General features: G+C 37.8%; 1 non-coding gene across 1 annotated transcript; it reads right to left on the bottom strand.

The window, feature by feature from the left end:
• Positions 1-22203: 22203 nt before the first annotated feature.
• LOC148576485 (small nucleolar RNA R71) lies at positions 22204-22312 on the bottom strand. Its single transcript, XR_015904301.1, has one exon. It is a non-coding gene; the product is annotated as a small nucleolar RNA R71 (small nucleolar RNA).
• Between the last annotated feature and the right edge of the window lie 221 nt (positions 22313-22533).

The following is a 22533-nucleotide window of genomic DNA, read 5'->3' as shown; positions in this document are numbered from 1 at the left end:
ATTTCCATTCGCTTATCTGAAATTCCTACCAATGAATTACATAAGTATCTCTATCCCTATTTTATTATATAATATTCGAAAACACCATTATCACTTTATATCCGCCTGACTGAGATTTGCAAGGTGACCATAGCTTGCTTCATACCAACAATCTCCGTGGGATTCGACCCTTACTCACGTAAGGTATTACTTGGACGACCCAGTGCACTTGCTGGTCAGTTGTATCGAAGTTGTGACAAATTATGAATGTGTAATCACGATTACGCGTACCAAGTTGCTCACGTGCCAGGAATAGTTTGAGCCTGGACATCACAATTTCGTGCACCAGTCTGCCATGCCAGAGATATAATGCCCTGCACACTCATGCAGTAGGGAGTCTACTACGCCACAGATATAGGCCCTGCACACTTCCTGCAGCAAAGAAGGAACCAACCACACCAAATTATGCAGCAGAACAATCTGCCATGCCGGGGATATAGGCCCCGCACACTCTTAACATTCAACAAGTCATACAACAGAAACATCTTCCACGCAGGAGATATAGGCTCCGCACACTTCTCAACAATAACTCGTCATGCAGCAGAACAATATGCCACGCCGGAGATATAGGCTCCGCACACTTCTCAACAACAACTTGTCATGCAGTAGAATAATCTGCCATGTCGAAGATATAGGCTCCACACACTTCTCAACATAATCCAATCATCTCCTCATCATTCCTTTCCAAGTTCTTAACTCATCATAACCATTGTCAATTCACAATTCTCCATTCCGAACTCGTTAGTTCGTCAATTTCTCAATTCATTGTCATCAATCACCCAATTCACTACCCTTCCTTCCCCCTCAACCAAACTCACCTTAAATACACCAGAAACCTAAACCTCCGTTTTCTAACTTTTCAAAGAAATACCAAATGAAATCCTCCTAGGACCTTTCTCATATCCGATGCCCGAATATAAACCCAAGAGTCTTAAAATAGTGTTACAGAAGCTTACAATCTTGTTGGAAAGGTCAAATAATTAAAAACAAATTTAAATTTGAGAAACAGGGCGTATGCATGCGCACGCCTTAGAAAAGTTCTAAAACGTGTGCGTACGCATAGAGGTGTGCGTACGCACAGGTGCCAAAATTCACAATGTCTGTTCGCTCGCACAACCTATGGTAGCGCCCTCAACAGACTGACCTTCCCAACGTGTGCGTGCGCATAGGGCTGTGCGTACGCACAGGTTGCAAATCCTCATTGGTATGTGCGTGCACAAGCTGTGCTAGCATTGCATACAGGGAGCCTTCCCCTGCGTGTGCGGACACACAGGTCTGTGAGTGCGCACAGATTAAAATTTTCACAGGGTTGTGAGTGCGCACAAGGCTGTGCGTGCGCACATACCAGAAATCACAAAATTCTGCAACTTTGTAAAATTTCAGATTTTAACACCAATCTTTGAATGATCATAACTTCCTCTACAAAATTCTAAATTTTACAAACTTTATATCAATTCGAAGAGTTTTCAATAAACTTTAAATCTAAACTAATTTCATCAAAATTTGAAAATTGAGGAAAAAGTTATGATCAGACAAAGTTCACCAAAAACCAACTTTTACCAAATGTTCACAAGTTATCAATTTCCCAACTTTCACCACTCAAATCATCCAAAACCAAATAAAACCATTCCAAACTTCATTTTTCATCAACATCTAACCTTTATATCATATAACACCATTTGTAGGATTTTTTCATCACATTTTACTATTCTCAGCCATCAACATCAAAGATGTAATACCATAATAAACCCACATTCAACTTTTTCAACCACATTACCATATCATTAACATCAATATCACATATATCATAACACTTCTCACCCTCACACAATCATCCATCATCATCATATCATAATCAATCATTATAATCAAACTCAAATTTCATTAATCCATCACAAATCATCATACATCATCATTCAACAACCCATCAACCATTATAATCCAAACCTATCCTATAGGTCACTAGCCTAAGTGTCCATGAATATTATATACTACTTAGAGGAAACTGAAATCATATCTTGACCGATTTTTAATATGCCAAAACCCCAAACGAGCACAACAATAATCACCAACAAGCTTTCCAACACAATCCAAGCCACCAACAATCACCAAAGGCCTCCAAACTCTCTATAATCAAGCTATATATACATAAACTACCACAAATCAACCTAGGGCTCAACATAAACATAATTTCACAAGAGTTTCAAGAGCTCTTACCTTATCCAACAATTTTTGGAAGCCAAAACTACTAATAATCAAGTGCTAGAGTGTACCTAAAACACCCACAACACAAGATTTCACTCAAAACCAAACCCTAAAACTCGAAATTCACAAGGGCACGAAAACTGGGTAGGGAAACTTGAGAGACTTACCACAAAGCTTCAATAGAAATGACGGACTTGGCAAGAGCTTCGCGTAGTCGCTGACGGCACGCGAATCGGAGCACCGTAGCTCAAGATATGATGAAAAGAGTGAGGGGATGAATAGTGTTTCTTCTCTCTTCTCTCCTCTCCTCCTGCAGCTGGTGTGTGTGTGTTTATGTGTGTGGTGTGTTGAATGGGTTCATTTAATAAACCCTTATATATGTGTGGCTTGGGCCCACTTGGGCCCGGTCCAACCCATTAGCCTTTTTAGCCTATATGGCCCAATTTTGGGCCAAACCTTTAAAATTAACGCCCGGTTTTTAACTTCTAATATTTTTCTATAATTTTCGACTATTTTCGCTTTTGCTCGCGAAGTACCGGGCAGAATTGAACCGGTTCAACTGATCCGACTGTCGGTTCGCAGTTTTCACAGTTTTTCGCAAAAAACGCATTTTCTGACTCAGAAAAGTCTACTAAGTCCAAAAATCATATTTAAATCCCCAAATTCTCGTTCTAACTTTTCGAAACCTAATTTGGGCATTTTAATTATTCCATTCGTGAAAACTCCTGTATCTGTGTGGTAAGCTCTAAGCTTGCTTCAACTTCTTTGTCTGTTAAGTTGGTTTTTACCGTGAGAGTGGTTGCTGAGATTGTCTGTGTCAGGATATATGGTTACTGTAAATTTTTCTATCATACGCCAACATCAGAGCCGCCAAACCAGTACTAAGACCGCTGCTGCTCTGTGTTCTTTTACAGTAAGTATTTACGTTTCAAAAAACCTTTGCGTTAGTGTCCTATTATGTGTATTAAAATATTTGTGATATAGATGTGTTAGGAATCAGTAACCGAGCTTACATGTAGCGATTGAGGCTATTTCTACTATTGGGAAAGTAAGCAAAGCTAAGGCTTCAGTTGTCGCTTATTTCGGGCTAAGAGAAAGGAGTTCAGTTGACGCGTTTGAGTTATGGTTTCGCGTATCGAGGTAGGGGCCTTTTTCAGAAAACTATACTTTATAATTTGGAATTATTATATATGGATATTTATGTGAGAAATGTATTTTAGTGATGGTACAAGTCTTATGTGTTGTTTGGTTGTCTTGGATGAATATGAATGCTTGTTTGACTGGGTTACTGTTTGGTTTTGTGAGACGGACTATTTTTGGAGTGTTTCTTTAAAGCTGTTTCTTAAAAGTTTTGAAATCAAGTTTAATCTGTTAGAAATTTATTTGAGTTTGAATTTGAGTTCTTGAAATCTGAAAATGATGTACTTTTGGAACCAACTTGATTTTGAACTGATTTGGTTTTGAACCCATTGAAGAGGGTTGCAGAATGGTTTGGTTGGTGATGACTTGCATCATCTACCATTTTTTCTTGCTTAAAAAGGACAATAAAAGAGCATAATCTCATTTGATCATTGAAATTCATGCACTATTTGATGAATATTATGGTACATTGCTTTGAAATGGGGTTGTGCTGAATTTCAGGTGGAAAGGAGCAACAAAAAGGAAGGAAACAACAAAACAATCTGGGCATGTGAAACTGGCGTGCCACTTGGAGCAAACGCCACAAAAAATGTATGGGCGTGGCACGCCAGGAGCTGGACGTGGCACGCCAGTATTGAATTCCAGAAAGGATCCTCAAGTCATCTATATGGGCGTGGCACGCCAGGAACTGGGCATGGCATGCCAGTTATGATTTCCAGAGAAGCATGTTTGAGCATTTTACATGGGCGTGGCATGCCAGGAGCTAGGCGTTGCACGCCAGCATAGTTTTTCAGAAGAGGATACTCAAAGCCTTTACATGGGCGTGGCACGCTAGTGTAATTTTCCAGAGAGCAATGTTGAAGGCCACTAAAGGGGCGTGGCACGCCATGCTGGGCGTGGCACGCCTAGCCTATCACATTGATAAACCCCAATTTTTTGGTTTATCTTGTGCTTAATTTGGGGAATTTTATCACCTTTTCTCACATTTATTCAATGAAATAACATGGTTTTGCAATTCTCCCTTGATTTGTGCTTAAATGTGAAAACATGCTTTTTAGGCCTTAAAATAGCTAAATTCAATACACTTTAATTCCATTCGATACCTTGATATGTTTGTTGAGTGATTTCAGGTTCATAAGGCAAGTATTGGATGGAAGAAGTGAGGAGAAAAGCATGCAAAGTGGGAGAACTCATGAAGAAATGATGGAACCACAAAGCTGTTAAGCCTGACCTCTTCGCACTCAATTGACTAAAACATGAGCTACAGAGGTCCAAATGAGGCGGTTTCAGTTGCGTTGGAAAGCTAACATCCAGGGCTTCAAAATAATATAAAATTTGACATAGTTTCTTTGCGTTTAGGGATGCGTACGCGCACTGTATGCATATGCACCGATGGATCAGCGTGATTCACTAAAGTGAAATTGTGGCCAGCAATTTGTAGCTCATTTTAGGCCCAATCCAACTCATTTCTGATGCTATTGAATCCAAGGATTGGAGGGGGAATGGACCAAGTAGTCATAGTTTAGTTTTCATCATGTTTTAGGTTAGAATTCTAGAGAGAGAAGCTCTCCCTTCTCTCTAGAATTTAGGGTAATTTAGGTTTAATTTTCTCAAATCCATCTTTCAATTCTTGTTTTGATTTTAATTCTCTTTATGTTTTAGTGTTCTATTTTCTTAATCTTCTTTGTTTCTCTTGTTAATTTCTTATTTTACTCTCTTTTATGTTGATGAACATTGTTGGATCTAATTTTCTTTTAATGCAATTTCATGTTTCTATGTTTCTTTTATGTTGATCTTGATTGCTATTATTTATTTCTTGCTTAGGATAGTTATGGGTTTCATTAATTCTAGCATTTTGTGATGTTTACTTTTCTTGCATTCTAGGTGTTTGTTAAAATGTTTCCTCTAGTTTTTGAGTAGTTTTCTTTACTCTTGGCCTAGGCTAAGGGGATTGAGTGACCTTGAGTCATTGGGTCTCATTGAATTGGTGATTTGAGAACCCTTGGTGATCAATCCCTTTTGCTTATTTGTTAGTTTTTGTTAGCTTTAGGACTTTGTTGCTTATTTTTGTTAGCCTTTGTTTTCATTTGCTATTATGAATTCTCACCACTTTGGCTATGAGTTTGGCTCAAATTATGTTGTAGGGAATAGAAGCTACAAGGATAACATGCATCAAGGATGGAACAATCAAAGCTGGAGGGAGCCTCAAAGGATTGATCACCCTTTTTGGCAACAACCTCCTCCGGTCTCTTATAGGTATAATTCCACTCCTAATGTATATCAATCTAATGGATGTGGTGACCCTTATTGTGATTATCAACAACCACCACCACATGCCTATGAACCACCCCCTCAACATGACTTTGAACCACCTTACTCACAAGCCCCCTACCACCAAACACCTCATTATGACCCTAATCCTTATCCACCATACCAACCACCTTATGAACCATATGAACCATACATGGAACCACCACCATTCCAACACAATTACTCTCAAGAACCACCTCAATATACACTACCTCCATACCCTTACCAAGATGAACCAACTTCCAATTATGAAACTTCCCTCCCAAACAATGAACCTTCTTTTTCCACACCACCTCCAATGGATGATTCTCTCTAAGAATGTATTAGTTCTTACATTCAAAGGCAAGAAGAGAACCAAAAGGAGTTCAAGGAGTTAGAAGTCAAGATAGCTACTATAGCGGAAGCCGTTTGCAATATGGTCTCCTCCCGCCTAAGCCTATGCGATTAAGGAACTCCCATTGTTAAATGTGGAGAAGCAATCAAGGAGCATAGTGAGGGAGTGAGTTTAGAGCTTCAAGGTGAAGAAGAGGAGTTGAAGCAAGAATTGTCACAAGGGGAGAAAGTTGAGATAATTGAGCCGGAAGAAGTGGTTGAAAACATAGGAGATGTCAGAAGTCCATGGAAATGTAGCATTATAGAGCCCTCTTTCAAGAAGCTTTATATTGATGTTGAGGAGGGTGTACAACCTCCGAGGCATATCATGGTGGAAAACCTTGAAGTGGTTGATCAAGAGATGGATTCAATCATTGATGAATTCTTATGTACAATTGAATCCTCTCCCATTGGGCTTGACATGGAGATTAAGGAAGAAGATACCTCGCCTCCCATACCCTTGGTAAGCAATGAAGAAGAGATTAAATTGGAAGGAAGCTACCAAGAAGAGGAGGTTGAGCAAGAAGCAAGCTCCATCATTGAAGATGATTCCACACCAACCAATGAGTCTTTTGGGATTGATGAATCTCCCTCATTGTGCTATGAAATTGATAACAAGGAGGACCGTGCACAACCTCCGACACATGGTTTGAGCAATGAAGGGTGTATAGAAGAAGTTGGTGAGCAAGGAATTGAACTTAAAGAAGCTTGCAAGAAGGTGGAAGTTACAAGGGAAGAGCACAAGGGAATGGATCTCACATTGGCTAAGTGTGGGGAGGTCCCCCTTCCTAAGTCACCATCATCCAACACAACATTCAAGTGGGTAAAATTCTTATCCTTAAGCTTTATTTTCTCACTTGAATATGGTTTGCTTGAAAATGATGGTCAACTTAGAGCCCTTTGTGGAGTTAAGAGTAGGAGAGAGTTGTATAGTGGTTGGAAACATCACTCTAAGTTCATGATGGTTGCGTGATCAAAGTTGAATAGTAATAGTTGGTGTAGAACCAAATTACATGGGTCTAGGAGAATGTTTGGATGCTTAATTGAGAATTCACAAGCCTTGTCACCCAAATTTAACTATGGTAGTCAATGGGAAGATGGGTGCAAGAACAAGGTTTGGGACCCCGGTATTTATTTCAACAATCAGAACTCTTGGGGCCTTGCCATCTACCTAAGCTTACTTGAAGGCCTTGTGTGCCTAATTTGGGATCCCGGTGGACATTGGAGATGCAAACAATGGTGGGAATTCAAGGATGAATTCAAGCATAAACCACCCTAGCAAGGACCCCCACCAAATATCCAACTTAAGGACTTAAACTAAAAGTGCTAGGTGGGAGACACCCCACCATAGTAAACTCTTTCCATTCTCTTGTAAATATAATTAATGGATGAATTGGGTTGCCATTGTTAGGTAGTTTTCTTCTTTGCATACTCTTGTTTTAATATTTTGGTTGTTGGTTTGTTTGATTAGATTTGTGCCTTAAGTTGTAGCTTAGTTGTTGTTGAGTAGTGTTTTGCTTGTAGTATAAGTTTTGTTTTTAGTGTATTTGAAAATTTTCAAAAACCAAAAAGATTTTCTTTTGTTAAATTTGATTTTTGATTGTTTAAGAATGCTTGTAGATTAGGAGAGTGCACTATTTTTGTAAAAAAAAAAAAAGCGGGCATCGGCGCGCAAGCACGTTGTGCGCGTGCGCGTCGGCGTGGTTTCACACTCCTAGTACTAAAACCCGAGAGTTGTACCCACTTTATGCCTACTTTGTGATAGGCGATCCGCGTGAAAGCACGCATGACGTGTACACGTGGATTGTCCCTGCTGCATCCGCGCGTAAGCGCACATGGCGCGTACGCGTCCTTCTGCCAATCTGCGCATCGGCGCGTGGGCGTGCATGACGCGTCCGCGTCGCAAAAAAAAGTTTTTTTCTCATCTTCCATTTTCTTTTGTCCATTGCATTTGCATACTTTTATTCTTTGCATTTTCGTTTTGTTTTTATAGCTTGTTTTTACTTTCTTTTTTTTGAGCTTCTTATTTGAATAATGGTGTTGAATTTTCTTACTCAATTGTTGAGAATTTCTTGGTTAATCTTGGTGCTTCGTGACTTGTTTGGCTTTAATTGTAATATTTTCTCTACACACGAGATTAGTGCTTTAGTCCTTCCTGACTCATGATCCCTTGTTTTTATACCTCATCATCATTGAGTTAGGATGGGACCAAATGCTCTCATGCTTATCACTAATCTTGTTTGTGTCAATTATTGATTAAGCTTGATGCAACATGCTCTTCATGTCATGTACCCATGCTTTGACTTTTCTCTTGCATCAAGTATTAGTTAATATGCCTTTGCTTGAATTGCTTTCTCACTCACATGTTGTAGCTACCATGTATTTGAGAACCATACTTTTATTTGGAATTAGCCCTCGCCTATGTTCTAATTGCTTTCATATCTTTGTTGTAGGCTTAATTTTCTTTCTTTTTCTTTCCTTTTAGGTTGGCCACCGAAAGAGAAAAAGGAAAAGCTTCTAAACGAGACAACAAACAAGTCATTCCGCATAACCTTTTGGAGGAGCTCATCAATTGTAGCAACCCGTCCACCTTGCTCTTCTTTGCATACACCGAGGACGGTGTAAATTTTTAAGTGTGGGGAGGTCGTCCGACCGATCTCCATGGGTAACAATTTCTTTATTTCAATACCAATTCTTGATTTCCTTTGCTAGTTAGTTGTTGCATTGCATGATAGGTTGCATGTTAGTTAGAATTTGTACATATTTCACCATTTCTTTTTATGTTAGGACTACTTAGTTAGGGTGATGATTTCTTTTCTAAGAAAAATTCTTCTAGGGCACCCTACCAATTTTTTGTGATAAATTTTCTTGAAGAATTTATTTTAGAACATGGTTTTCGAGCTAAGAACACAAGCATGTGAGTTTTGAGCCAAATTATGTGGTTACATCTTATAACCACTTATTTCCATTCTTGTGTGCATTGTTCTCTTTCTATGATTGTGATCTTTGATTTGTTTGATTCTTTATGTCCATTATTCCACGTATACATGCATTTATATGATTAAGACCATCATTTCATTTAGCTTACTTACCCAAATAGCCTACCTTTCATCAACCATTGTTAGCCAATTTTGAGCCTATTTAATCCCTTTTGTTCTTAATTGTAGCACATCACTACCCATAAGCGAAAAACAATAAATGTCCTTAATTTGGATCTTTGATTAGCTTAGGCTAGTGAGGGTGTGTATCATTTGGGTATGGAAAACTTGGGACATTGGTTGAGGTAAAAGTGTAATTTTTATTTTTGTTGAAAATATTGAGAATTGGGTACATATTCATGCACTATACGTAAAACCATATGTATTGATACGTTTGTATATACTTTAAAAAAATGAAAAAATATATATATATATATATAAAAGAAAAAAATAGAAAAAGAAAAAAGAGAAAAAGAAATAAAAAGGGGACAAAAATTCCCCAAAGTAAAGTTCAATAAAAATCAATACATATGGAATGTGAATTAAAGAGAATGCATGAGTATGTGAAAAAGTGGGAATCATGGGTAGCTAGGTTATGTATTAGAATTGTATAGGTTGTTATATGTGTTAGGTGAGAGCTTAGGCTAATCAAAGATGCAAATTTCAAGCTCACTTAGCCATATATGCATCTCCACCTTTACCCTAGCCCCATTACAACCTATGAATAAGTCCTCATGATGAATGTATGCATGCATTGAATAATTGTTGATTGTTAGATGAAAAACAAATCATGGAAAGCATTATTAGAAGAGAATTGAGTGGATCGACCCTATACACTTGAGCGACTTGAGCGGATACACTTCCGGTGAGGGTTCGATGCTCAATTCCTTGTTCCCGGCTTTCATGAGCTTTCTTCTTGCAAGTCTATTTGAACTTTATTTTGATATTTGAATTGGTAGGATTCATGAATCATCATATAATCTTAGCCCAACTTGTTCATACATGCTCTTGGAGATTGATTTGCTTTTGACCAAGTAGATAGAATCATCTTGCATTTAGTGCATTCATTTAGATAGGTTGCATATAGTTTCTATGCATTGAATAAATGTTCATACCCTTTTCTTGTCCTTCTTTATTCTTAGCATGAGGACATGCTTGGTTTAAGTGTGTGGAGATTTGATAAACTCCAATTTTGTGGTTTTATCTTGTGCTTAATTTGGGGGATTTTATCACCTTTTCTCACATTTATTCAATGAAATAGCATGGTTTTGCAATTCTCCCTTGATTTGTGCTTAAATGTGAAAACATGCTTTTTAGGCCTTAGAATAGCTAAATTCAATTCACTTTAATTCCATTCGATGCCTTGATATGTTTGTTGAGTGATTTCAGGTTCATAAGGCAAGTATTGGATGGAAGAAGTGAGGAGAAAAGCATGCAAAGTGGGAGAACTCATGAAGAAATGAAGGAACCACAAAGTTGTCAAGCCTGACCTCTTCGCACTCAATCGACCATAACTTGAGCTAAAGAGGTCCAAATGAGGCGATTTCAGTTCCGTTGGAAAGATAACATCTAGGGTTTCAAAATGATATAAAATTTGCTATAGTTTCTTTGCGTTTAAGGATGCGTACCTTCACTGTACGCGTACACGCTGATGGATCAGCGTGATTCACTAAAGTGAACTCGTGGCCAGCGATTTGTAGCTTATTTTGGGCCCAATCCAACTCATTGCTGATGCTATTGAACCCAAGGATTGGAGGGAGAATGGACCAAGTAGTCATAGTTTAGTTTTCATCATGTTTTAGGTTAGAATTCTAGAGAGAGAAGCTATCCATTCTCTCTAGAATTTAGGGTAGTTTAGGTTTAATTTTCTCAAATTCATCTTTCAATTCTTGTTTTGATTTCAATTCTCTTTATGTTTTAGTGTTCTATTGTCTTAATCTTCTTAGTTTCTCTTGTTAATTTCTTATTTTAGTGTCTTTCTTGTTGATTAACATTGTTGGATCTAATTTCCTTTTAATGCAATTTCATGTTTCTATGTTTCTTTTATGTTGATCTTGCTTGCTATTATTGATTTCTTGCTTAGGATAGTTATGGTTTCATTAATTCTAGCATTTTGTGATGTTTACTTTTCTTGCACTCTAGGTGTTTGTTAAAATGTTTCCTCTAGTTTTTGAGTAGTTTTCTTTACTCTTGGCCTAGGCTAAGGGGATTGAGTGACCTTGAGTCATTGAGTCTCATTGAATTGGTGATTTGAGAACCCTTGGTGATCAATTTGATATCCATTGATACTAACCCACTACTAATATAATTACTAGATAGGTTAGGACTTATGGATTGATGTGATCAAATCTATTTGACGTACTTCAAGCTTAGGAGTAGACATTACGTACTTAAGGCTTTTGGAAGTAGACTTAATAGGTTGGCCTCTCATAATTGTCAATATATGGTTTGTAGACAAGGATGGTGATCTCAATTACCTATGTCTAGCCAAGGGTTCTTTTCCTTTATTTTTTTAGTTCTTGTCATTTTACCTTCTTGTCATTTAATTTCTTGCCAATTAAAAATCAAACCCCCTTGCACCATCATAGCCAATAATTATGCACTTCATTGCAATTCCTCGTGAGACGACTCAGAGTTCAAATACTTCGGTTAATTCTTATTTGGGGTTTGTTACTTGTGACAACCAAATTTTTGATTGGGAGGATTGTTTGTTGGTGTAGAACTATACTTGCAACGAGAATTAATTTTGAGAAATTCTATACCATCACAACAATTCACTCATCACACATACTATGGGCGTGCCACTTGAACCATGGGGCGTGGCCCGCCAGTTCATCCATCCAGAGGGGATCATCACTTGGGCGTGCCATTTGGTATTGAAGGCGTGGCACGCCAGCTACAAATTGTCACTTGGGCGTGCCACTTGAAGACCCAGGCGTGGCACGCCAAGCTTAAAAGAGCCACACTAAAGGGGCATGCCACTTGAGCATCAAGGCGTGGCATGCTAGTACAAGTTTCCAGAGAAGAGGTTGAAGCCCAAAAGGCTGGGCGTGCCACTTGGTGTCGAAGGCGTGGTACACCAGCTCTCAATTGTCACTTAGGCGTGCCACTTGAAGACCCAGGCGTGGCACGCCAATACACAAGAAGGCCAAAGCAAAGCTGGGCGTGCCACTTGGTGTCGAAGGCATGGCACACCAAGCTCTCACCCTCACTTGGGCATGCCACTTGAGCATCCAGGCGTGGCACGCCAATGTTAAAAAGGGCCAAAGCAAAGGCTGGACGTGCCACTTGGTGTCGAAGGCGTGGCACGCTAGCTCTAGATTCTCACTTAGGCGTGCCACTTGAAGGACCAGGCGTGGCACGCCAGCTACTAGACCAAGGTGAAATGCTGGGCGTGGCACGCCAGTTCTATTATCTAGAGAAGAAGATCCAAGCACACATAGTGGGCATGACACACCAGACCCTGGGCAAGGCGCGGCGACAGCGGCGATCTTCACGCCTGCAACCGTGACAACGATGGTGACATTCCTCTCTCTCTCTCTCTCCTGAGCTCTCTCTCTCTCTCTTCGCGGCTTCGATTCCTTCGACGACGCGACGACGGAGACCATGGGCTCCTCGCCGACGCCGTTCCTCCCCCACTCTCCTCTTCTTCTCCCTGTCCGCTTCTCTTTCTCTCTTCTTCACCCCTTTTCCCTTCCTTTCTTGTTTCCCCGTTCCTTACTTTCCCTTTCTGAAAGGTGTGTATGTGTTTAGATTAGGTTAGGTTTAGGAATTGTATAATTAGGGTAAAATTAGGTTTAGATAGAATTAGGATTAGGTTAGATATTTTTATTAAAATTTTAGGTATAATAATGTAATTTTATAAAATAAATAAAAAGTAGGATAATAATAAGAATCAAATTAAATATAAAGTATCTATCTTTAAAAATATCTTCTAATTAATAATCTTTAAATAATTTTCGGTTAAATACCAATTTAATGAAAATTAGAGATAAGTAAATAATCCTCCTTTGTTTATAAAATAAGGTTAAAATCTATATATTAAAATTAAGGCATATGAATTGCTCATTATTTTTCAATTATAAAAATTCTAAGTAATAAATAAGAGTTTACTCAATTTTTATATAAAAATATCTAAAATATAGTCTTAAATAAATGTATACATCATAATAATTTATTAATAACTTTTAAAAATTTAGGGATCTTACAAGATAAGATTTTGAAAAAGATATGATTTTTGAAAAAGATTTGAATTTTGAAATTTAAAACTAAGATAAGATAAGATAAAAATTTTAAAATAAAAATCTGAATTTTTTTTTGTAATTTTCGAAAAAATAAATTAAAATAAAGAGAAAAGATATTTTTGAATTTAATGAGGAAAGAGAAAAACAATAAATTGACACCAAACTTAAATTTTTTAAATCAAAACGAAGAAAACAACCAAGAACAACTTGAAAGTCAAGATGAACACGAAGAAAAACTTGAAAATCAAGAAAGAACAAGGAACATTATTTTCGAAAATTTTAATAACTAAATAAAAACCAATAGCCTCTTAATTTACGAAAAAGCAAAAATAAACAAACAACAACAACAACAAAGCCTTGTCCCACTAAGTGGGGTCGGCTACATGAATCAAACGACGCCATTGTGCTCTGTCATGTATCATGTCTACAGAGAGACCGTTTACATGTAGATCTCGTTTGACCACCTCATGGATGGTCTTCTTAGGTCTTCCTCTGCCTTTCGCCCTTTGTCCATCTTCCATCTCATCCACCCTCCTGACTGGATGTTCTATCGGTCTTCTTCCCACATGTCCAAACCACCTGAGACGCGATTCAACCATCTTTTCCACAATGGGTGCTACTCCAACTCTCTCCCTTATATCTTCATTCCTTATTTTATCCAATCGCGTATGACCACTCATCCATCTCAACATCTTCATCTCTGCCACACTCAACTTATGTTCGTGCTCCCCTTTAGCCGCCCAACACTCCGTACCATACAGCATAGCCGGTCTTATAGCGGTGCGATAGAATTTACCTTTAAGTTTTAAAGGCACTTTTTTGTCGCATATAAAACCAGATGCACTCCGCCATTTTGACCAACCTGCTTGGATCCTATGATTTACATCCTGTTCAATCTCTCCATTATCCTGTATGATGCACCCAAGATACTTAAAACTTTTAACTTTTCGCAGGATGCTTTCTCCAATCTTCACCTCTATATTGGAGTTTTCCCTTCTCAGACTAAACTTACATTCCATATATTTCGTCTTGCTACGGCTTATGCGCAGACCATACACTTCTAGAGCTTCTCTCCATAACTCCAACTTCTTATTTAGGTCTTCCCTTGACTCTCCCATAAGGACGATATCATCGGCAAAAAGCATGCACCATGGCACAGGCTCTTGGATGTGCTCTGTGAGTACTTCCAAGACTAATGTGAAAAGGTATGGACTTAAGGATGATCCCTGGTGTAATCCTATACCAATAGGAAATTCCTCTGTCACACCACCTTGAGTCTTCAGACTAGTTGTGGCCTCATCATACATGTCTTTAATTGCCCGAATATATACGATCATTACCCTCCTCTTTTCTAAAACCTTCCATAAGACCTCCCTTGGTACCCTATCATACGCTTTTTCCAAATCAATAAACACCATGTGTAGATCCCTTTTATTACTACGATACCTCTCCATCATCCTTCTTAATAGGTATATCGCTTCAGTGGTAGATCTGCCTGGTATAAATCCAAATTGGTTCTCTGTTACTTGTGTCTCTTTTCTCAACCTCCGTTCTATCACCCTTTCCCATAACTTCATAGTATGACTCATAAGCTTAATCCCTCTATAGTTTCCGCAACTTTGTATATCCCCCTTATTCTTGTAGATAGGTACCAAGGTGCTCTTTCTCCACTCATCAGGCATCTTCTTTGACCTTAAAATCTCATTAAAAAGCTTGGTTAACCAGTTGATGCCTTTTCCTCCAAGACCCTTCCAAACCTCAATCGGGATATTATCAGGTCCTACTGCCCTGCCATTTTTCATCTGCTTTAGAGCCTCTTTTACCTCGAAGTCTCGAATCCTTCGATAGTAGTTAAAGTTTTGATCTTCTTCCCTTGTGCATAATCGACCAAGGCTCGGAAGAGTCTTCTGTCCCTCATTAAATAACTCGTAGAAGTAGCTCTTCCACCTTTCATTAATCTTCTCCTCTTGAGCCAACACCTCTCCATCCTTATCCTTTATGCACTTAACCTGATCCAAATCTCTCATTCTTCTTTCCCGACTCTTTGCGATTCTATATATACATTTTTCTCCTTCTTTCGTGCCCAAAGACTGGTAGAGACCCTCATATGCTCTTGTTCTTGCTTTACTTACAGCCACTTTTGTCTCTTTCTTAGCCGCCTTATATTTTTCCCAGTTATCTGCATTGCGGCATAAAGACCACTCTTTAAAGCATTCCCTTTTTATCTTTATCTTTTCTTGTATACTCGCATTCCACCACCAGGACTCCTTGTCTCTTGGTCCTATTCCTTTAGATTCACCAAAACTTTCTTTTGCTATTCTTCTAATAACTTCTGCCATCTCCCTCCACATCTCTTCCGCGCTTCCATTCCCATCCCACTTTGCCTCTTCTCCTACCCGTCTTAGGAAGCTTCTTTGTTCCTCCCCTTTCATCCGCCACCACCTCGTCCTTGGGTTCTTCGTGTGATGTCTTTTCCTCAACTTTTTCTCAACGCGAAAATCCATGACGAGCACCCTATGTTGTGTTGTCAAACTCTCTCCCGGGATAATTTTACAGTTAATGCAAAATTTCCGGTCGACTCTCCTCAACAAGAAGAAGTCGATTTGAGAGCTTGTCATGCCACTCTTATAGGTTATAAGATGTTCGTCTCTCTTTTTAAAACATGTATTTGCGATGAGAAGATCAAAAGTTGAGGAAAAGTCCAAAATAGTTTTACCCTCGGCATTGATCACCCCGAAACCATGGCCTCCGTGAATACTCCCATATCCAGTCACTTCTCTCCCAACATGGCCATTTAAAATAAAAACAAAAATAAAAACAAATAAACAAGCAAAAAGCAAATATTTACAATAACCAATAATAAGGCACACGTTTGCAATTCCCCGGCAACAGCGCCATTTTGACGATTCGGATTCTTGCCAATAAAGAAATTCATAAAAATATAATCGCGTTGTAAGTATAGTTTCTAAATCAGCAAAGAATCTTTTCGTACAAAAATTTGGTTGTCACAAGTAACAAAACCCAATAAAATTTATAACCGAAGTATTTAAACCTTGGGTCGTCTTCTCAAGGAATTGTAGGGAAGTATGATTTATTATTGGTTATGAAATTGTATATTTTTGGGTTTTTGAAATAAGGAACAAGTAATTTAAATAGCAGGAAAGTAAATTAATAACTAGAAAAACTCTTGGCAAGGTATGAGAACTGGAAATCCCATCCTAGTCATCCTTATCAGGTGTGATGAGAATTGTTTATCGCTCCCACTTAGTTAACCCTTACTAAATAAAGGAAAGTCAAGTGGACTAATTAATTTGATCCTCAAGTCCTAGTCAAATCCCGTGGAAAGACTAGCTATAGAGCGATCCAAATTAATCAGCAATTCCCAAATCTCAATCAACCGCTGAGTTTGATAACTCAAGTGTTACCGATTACTTAACTAAAGCCAAAAGGAGAAAATAAATCTAAATTAAATTGAAAGCATCATAAATAAAATAAAACAATCATAATTCTAAAATACCTCGAATTATATTAAATAGAATATTTAAATCTTGACATGAAAAGGTTCATAAGCTAAATTGGAACATTAACAAGTAAAAGCATTGCAATAAATAAAAGTAGAAAAGAAACATTAATTAAAGGAACATTGAACCTGGCATTGAAGTAGTAGACATAAAATAAAATAAAAGGAATCCTAATCCTAAAACTTGAGAGAGAGGAGAGAGCCTCTCTCTCTAAAAGCTACATCTAAAACCTAAAATTGTGTATATTGAATGTTGTAAACATCCTCTGTGAGTTGTTCTCTCCTTTTTTGATTCCTCCATTCTCTGGCTTACATTCTGTGTTTCTGGATTTGGAATTGGGCTGAAAAAAGGTCTAGAAATCAGCCCAAAAATCGCCCCCAATGATTTCTGGTACGTACAGGTCGCTGCAAATTCACGCGGAAGCGTTGTCCACGCGTTAGCGTGGATTGGGATTTTGCCAGGTTACGCGTCCGTGTGATCCACGCGTTCGTGTCACCTGGATTTGGGGCAGTTATGGAAAATTATATGTTGTTGCGAAGCTCCAAATGTTAGCTTTCCAACGCAACTGGAACCGCATCATTTGGATCTCTGTAGCTCAAGTTATGGTCGATTTAGTACCAAGAGGTCAGGTTGGACAGCTTTAGCAGTTCCTTCAGTTTCTTGTATTCCTGCCACTTTTGCATGCTTCCTTTCCACCCTCTAAGTTATTCCTACCCTATAATCTCTGAAAACACTTAACACATATATTTAGGCATTGAATGGTAATAAGAGAGGATTAAACATAGGAAATTTAAGAGAAACAAAGCATGTTTTCAATCATAGCACAAAATCGGGAAGAAAATTGTAAAACCATGCATTTTGTATGGATAAGTGTATGAAAGATTGATAAAATCCACTCAATTGAGTACAAGATAAACCATAAAATAGTGGTTTATCAACACTCTAATCAATCGATCGAGCTCACATCCTCCTTTTCCCCTCTCCAGCGCACACAACACAATACTCACACGCACCACCTCACCCACGCAGAAGAGGAGAGCTCGAGGAAGGAGACGTCGCCTTGCAGCCAGCTCTATCAAAGACCAGCCCGCCGCTGCTGTCAAGTCAAACCCGAGAGAGAGTGTGTTGATGAGCGGATAATTTATACGCTTTTTGGCATTGTTTTTAGTATGTTTTTAGTAGGATCTAGTTACTTTTAGGGATGTTTTTATTAGTTTTATGTTAAATTCACATTTCTGGACTTTACTATGAGTTTGTGTATTTTTCTGTGATTTCAGATATTTTCTGGCTGAAATTGAGGGACTTGAGCAAAAATCAGATTCAGAGGTTGAAGAAGGACTGCTGATGCTGTTGGATTCTGACCACCCTACACTCAAAGTGGATTTTCTGGAGCTACAGAAGTCAACATGGCGCGCTTCCAATTGCGTTGGAAAGTAGACATCCAGGGCTTTCTAGCAATATATAATAGTTCATACTTTGGCCGAGTTTAGACGACGTAAAAGGGTGTTGAACGCCAGTTCTACGCTGTAGTCTGGAGTTAAACGCCAGAAACACGTCACGAACCAGAGTTGAACGCCAGAAATACATTAAAACCTGGCGTTCAACTCCAAAAAGAGCCTCTGCACGTGGAAAGCTAAAGCTCAGCCCAAGCACACACCAAGTGGGCCCCGGAAGTGGATTTATGTATCAAATACTTACTTCTGTAAACCCTAGTAACTAGTTTAGTATAAATAGAACCTTTTACTATTGTATTAGGCATCTTGGGACGTCTGGTTCTTAGATCATGGGGGCTGGCCATTCGGCCATGCCTGAACCTTTCACTTATGTAATTTTAATGGTAGAGTTTCTACACTCCATAGATTAAGGTGTGGAGCTCTGCTGTTACTCATGAATTAATGCAAAGTACTATTGTTTTTCTATTCAATTCAACTTATTCCGCTTCTAAGATATTCATTTGCACTTCAACATGAATGTGATGAACGTGACAATCATCATCATTCCCCCACGAACGCGTGCCTAACAACCACTTCCGTTCCACCTTAGATTGTATGATTATCTCTTGGATCTCTTAATCAATATCTTCGTGGTATAAGCTAGATTGATGGCGGCATTCATGAGAATCCGGAAAGTCTAAACCTTGTCTGTGGTATTCCGAGTAGGATTCTGGGATTGAATGACTGTGACGAACTTCAAACTCGCGAGTGCTGGGCGTAGTGATAGACGCAAAAGGAGGGTGAATCCTATTCCAGTATGATCGAGAACCTCAGATGATTAGTCGTGCTGTGACAGAGCATTTGGACCATTTTCACAAGAGGATGGGATGCAGCCATTAACTACGGTGATGCCTCCAGATGATTAGCCATGTAGTGATAATGCATCGGACCATTTTCACAGAGAGGATGAAAAGTAGCCATTGACAACGGTGATGTCCTTACATAAAGCCAGCCATAGAAAGGAGTAAGATTGATTCGATGAAGACAGCAGGAAAGCAGAAGTTCAGAGGAACGAACGCATCTCTATACGCTTATCTGAAATTCTCACCAATGATTTACATAAGTGTTTCTATCTTTATTTTCTAATTATTTATTATTTATTTTCGAAAACTCCACAATCAATTATTATCCGCCTGACTGAGATTTACAAGGTGACCATAGCTTGCTTCATACCAACAATCTCCGTGGGATCGACCCTTACTCACGTAAGGTTTATTACTTGGACGACCCAGTGCACTTGCTGGTTAGTTGCGCGAAGTTGTGAAGTTATGTTTGGGCCATGGTATTGTGCACACGTTTTTGGAGCCCTTACCAGGGAATCAATTTCGAACAACAATTTAAGTATGAATCACAATTTCGAGCACCAAGTTTTTGGCGCCGTTGCCGGGGAAAGAACGAACAAATAATTTTACAAATCTAAATCTGAGTGATCACGATTTCGCATACCAAGTTTTTGGTGCCGTTGCCGGGGATTGTTCGAGTTTGGACAACTGACGGTTCATCTTGTTGCTCAGATTAGGTAATTTTCTTTTTGTTTTATCTTCAAAAAAAATTTTCAAAAAAAAAATTGTTTTCAAAAAAATCTTTCAAAAAAAAATTATATTTTTTTTTGTTTTCGAAAATTATTCATAACTTTTAAGAATGAATTCTAGTGTTTCATGAAACATGTTGAAGCCTGACTGGCTGTAAAGCCATGTCTAAATTCATTTGGACTGGGGCTTTCAACCCAACATTATCAAGAGCAAGCTAGTTGTTGCTAATCCACCTACTGCTGTTCCTGATCCACCTGATTTACATGCTAAAGCTTGACTGGCTATTAAGCCATGTCTAACCCTCAGATTGGAGCTTTAGACTAAGAGTGCAAGATTCCTGGAATTCATATTAACAATTTTGGAATCCTTATTTTTCTTTTCCACAAACAATTTTCGAAAAATACAAAAAAAAATTAGAAAATCATAAAAAAAATATTTTGTGTTTCTTGTTTGAGTCTTGAGTCAGATTTTAAGTTTGGTGTCAATTGCATGTTCATCTTGCATTTTTTCAAAAAATTCATGCATTCATAGTGTTCTTCATGATCTTCAAGTTGTTCTTGGTAAGTCTTCTTGTTTGATCTTTAAATTTCCTTGTTTTGTGTTTTTCCTTGTTTTTCATATGCATTCTTGCATTCATAGTGTCTATACATGAAAAATTTTTAAGTTTGGTGTCTTGCATGTTTTCTTTGCATTAAAAATTTTTCAAAAATATGTTCTTGATGTTCATCATGATCTTCATAGTGTTCTTGGTGTTCATCTTGACATTCATAGCATTCTTGCATGCATTCATTGTTTTGATCCAAAATTTTCATGCATTGCATCATTTTCATGTTTTTCTCTCTCATCATTAAAAATTCAAAAATAAAAAATATCTTCCCCTTTTTCTCTCATAAATTTTCGAAAATTTGAGTTGACTTTTTCAAAAAATTTTAAAATTCAATTGTTTCTTATGAGTCAAATCAAATTTTCAATTTAAAAATCTTATCTTTTCAAAATCTTTTTTAAAAATCAAATCTTTTTCATTTTTCTTATCTATTTTTGAAAATTCCAAAAATATTTTTCAAAAATCTTTTTCTTAATTTTACATCATATTTTCGAAAATATTCTCATTAATTAATGTTTTGATTCAAAAATTTCAAGTTTATTACTTGCTTGTCAAGAAAGATTCAAACTTTAAGTTCTAGAATCATATCTTATGATTTCTTATGAATCAAGTCATTAATTGTGATTTTAAAAATTAAATCTTTTTCAAAACTAATTTCAATCAAATCTTTTCAAAAATATCTTTTTATCCTTTTTCAAAATCATATCTTTTTAATCATATCTTTTTAACATATCTTTTCAAAAAATTTGATTTTAAAATATCCCTTCTAACTTCTTATCTTCTTATCTTTTCAAAAATTGATTTTCAAAATTTGTTTCAACTAACTAACTAACTTTTTGTTTGTTTCTTATCTTTTTCAAAACTACCTAACTAACTCTCTCTCTCTAATTTTCGAAAATATCTCCCTCTTTTTTTCAAAAATTTTTTTAATTAACTAATTGTTTCAAAATTCAATTTTAATTTATTTCTTCTTTTAATTTTCGAAAATCACTAACTCTTTTTCAAAAATTATTTTCGAAAACCTCCCCCTCTCATCCTCTTCTATTTATTTATTTATTTACTAACATCTCTTCCTCACTCACCAAAAATCCGAACCCCCTCTCTCTCTCTGAGTTCAGATTTTCTCTTCTTCTTTTCTTCTACTCTTCTTTTCTTTCACTCACCTAAGGGAACCTCTACACCTGGGCAAAAAGGATCCCTATTATTATTTTTTCGTTCCCTCCTTTTTCATATGAGCAGGAGCAAGGACAAGAACATTCTTGTTGAAGCAGATCCAGAACCTGAAAGGACTCTGAAGAGGAAACTAAGAGAAGCTAAATTACAACAATCCAGCAAGCACCTTTCAGAAATTTTCGAACAAGAAGAGGAGATGGCAGCCGAAAATAATAATAATACAAGGAGAATGCTTGGTGACTTTACTGCACCTAATTCCAATTTACATGGAAGAAGCATCTCAATCCCTACCATTGGAGCAAACAATTTTGAGCTGAAACCTCAATTAGTTTCTCTGATGTAGCAGAACTGCAAGTTTCATGGACTTCCATCTGAAGATCCTTTTCAGTTCTTAACTGAATTCTTGCAGATCTGTGATACTGTTAAGACTAATGGAGTAGATCCTGAAGTCTACAGGCTCATGCATTTCCCCTTTGCTGTAAGAGACAGAGCTAGAGTGTGGTTGGATTCTCAACCCAAGGATAGCCTGAACTCTTGGGATAAGCTGGTCACGGCTTTCTTAGCCAAGTTCTTTCCTCCTCAAAAGCTAAGTAAGCTTAGAGTGGATGTTCAAACCTTCAGACAAAAGGAAAGTGAATCCCTCTATGAAGCTTGGGAGAGATACAAGTAACTGACCAAAAAGTGTCCTTCTGACATGATTTCAGAATGGACCATCCTGGATATATTCTATGATGGTCTGTCTGAATTAGCTAAGATGTCATTGGACACTTCTACAGGTGGATCCATTCACCTAAAGAAAACGCCTGCAGAAGCTCAAGAACTCATTGACATGGTTGCTAATAACCAGTTCATGTACACTTCTGAGAGGAATCCTGTGAGTAATGGGACGCCTCAGAAGAAGGGAGTTCTTGAAATTGATACT

This window comes from Arachis ipaensis, chromosome B1 (genome assembly GCF_059453495.1).
Source record: "Arachis ipaensis isolate K30076 ecotype BB chromosome B1, ASM5945349v1, whole genome shotgun sequence".
NCBI lineage: Eukaryota > Viridiplantae > Streptophyta > Magnoliopsida > Fabales > Fabaceae > Arachis > Arachis ipaensis.
Note: the sequence above shows the minus strand (reverse complement) of the source record. Positions and strands in the feature narration are given on the sequence as shown.